Genomic DNA, 2493 nt, shown 5'->3' with positions numbered 1-2493 from the left:
GAAAGAAAACAAAATGTATGCGTACCTGATACATTTATTTCTTTCTTGACATGGTGAGTCCACGGCCCGCCCTGTATTCAGACAGTTTCTTTATATATAAACCTCAGGCACCTCTGCACCTTGTGTTACTTCCTTTTTCTCCTTTCCCTTTGGTCGAATGACTGGGGGATTATAGGTAGGAGAGTGATATTTAACAGCTTTGCTGTTGTGCTCTTTGCCTCCTGCTGGCCAGAAGTTTTTAGCTCTAACAAGTGCCAGCAATTTCCTTGCAAAAGAAAATTAAAATGGCACTTACCTGAAAGTGCTGTCCGGCAGCTTTACTGAAGTGCCTACCTGTCCTGCAGCTCACAGAGTGACTTCCCTCACAGAAGAAACAATCCCCTTTTCAAATAAAGAGCGGTTACAGAGCCCTTACTGCCGAAAAAAATGGCTTGCAACAGTAATATCCATAACCAAAAGTTAAAGTATAAAAACTACTATAACACACTGAGCCACCATAAATCACCTCACAGTCTAAATGCCCAAACTGCATAAAAGTAACCCCAAACATGAAGGTTTAATAAAGTTCCATATTAAATAAGACAGCTTTTAGCTGTAACAAGTGCCAGCAATCTCCTTGCAAAAGAAAATTAAAATGGCACTTACCTGAAATTGCTGTCCGGCAGCAGGACAACTGACCTGGTGTGAGAGGGTGTAGCACCTCACATGGACCTGTGAAAAGAGAAAAACTGAGTAAACCTACTCAGGTTTTCTAGTTAGGGCAGCAGATTCTTGAGAAAACGCAGTGACGATTGTACCAAAGGCCACCACAGCCCTACTGAAGAGACTGATGTGGACTAGGCTAGACCCCAGAAAAGAACAGAGTTAGCTTACTCTGCTAAAAAAAAAATATCTTGATTGAAAATAACTTCACCTCCTCCTTGCACTACAGGCAAAGAGAATGACTGGGGGATTGTGAGTAGGGGAGTAATATTTAACAGCTTTGCTGTGGTCCTCTTTGCCTCCTCCTGCTGGCCAGGAGTGATAGTCCCAACAGTAATTGATGATGATCCGTGGACTCACCGTGTCAATAAATAAATACATTTATCAGGTATTTCTTTTTTTTATCAAATTCTTAAAAACTGGGCACTTTTGCATCAAAACTTACATTCACTTTAAAAAAATAAAATATATATATATATATATATATATATATATATATATACAGTTGTATGCAAAAGTTTAGGCACCCCTGACAATTTCCATGATTTTCATTTAAAAATAATTGGGTGTTTTGATCAGCAATTTCATTTTGATCTATCAAATAACTGAAGGACACAGTAATATTTCAGTAGTGAAATTAGGTTTATTGGATTAACAGAAAATGTGCAATATGCATCAAAACGAAATTAGACAGGTGCATAAATTTGGGCACCCTTGTCGTTTTGTTGATTTGAATATCTGTAACTATCTAGCACTGATTAATTGGAACACACAATTGGTTTGGTGAGCCCATTAAGCTTTGAACTTTATAGACAGGTGCATCCAATCATGAGAAAAGGTATTAAAGGTGGCCAATTGCAAGTTGGCCACCTTTAGGTTATGTCTGACAACATAACCTCGGTGGCCTACATCAACCACCAGGGGGGAGCTCGGAGTTCCTTGGCCATAACAGAGGTGGACCGAATTATTCAGTGGGCAGAGACCCACAACTGCTGTCTTTCTGGGATCCACATCCCATGAGTGGACAATTGGGAAGCGGATTTTCTGAGCAGACAGACTTTTCATCCTGGGGAGTGGGAACTTCATTCGGATGTGTTTTCCACCTTGACCCTCAAGTGGGGGCAGCCGGAGTTGCATCTCATGGCTTCTCGTCAGAATGCCAAACTTCCGAGATACGGCTCTAGGTCAAGAGATCCGCAGGCATTTCTGATCATTGCTCTGGCAGTTCCTTGCTCGAATCAAGCAGGAGAGGGCGTCTGTAATTCTCATAGCCCCTGCATGGCCTCGCAGGATTTGGTATGCAGGCCTAGTGCAAATGTCATCCTTTCCACCTTGGAGACTGCCTCTGAGGAAGGACCTTCTACTTCAGGGTCCCTTCATCCAAATCTCGTTTCTCTGAAGCTGAGTGCTTGGAGATTGAACGCTTAGTTTTATCTAAGCATGGATTTTCAGTCGTTCATTGAGACCTTGATTCAGGCTTGTAAGCCTGTGACTCGCAGGATTTACCATAAGATCTGGCGTAAATACCTGTATTGGTGTGAATCCAAAGGATACTCTTGGAGTAGAGTAAGGATTCCTAGGATTTTGTCCTTTCTGCAGGATGGTCTGGAGAAGGGTTTGTCGGCAAGTACTCTAAAGGGTCAGACTTCGGCATTGTCTATTTTGTTACAGCACTTGGCGGATGTGCCAGACGTGCAATCATTTTGTCGGGCCTTGGTTAGAATTCGGCCTGTGTTTAAACCTGTTACTCCTCCATGGAGTCTTAACCTTGTTCTTAAAGTTTTACAACAG

Source organism: Bombina bombina, chromosome 5 (genome assembly GCF_027579735.1).
Source record: "Bombina bombina isolate aBomBom1 chromosome 5, aBomBom1.pri, whole genome shotgun sequence".
NCBI classification, from domain to species: domain Eukaryota; kingdom Metazoa; phylum Chordata; class Amphibia; order Anura; family Bombinatoridae; genus Bombina; species Bombina bombina.
Note: the sequence above shows the minus strand (reverse complement) of the source record.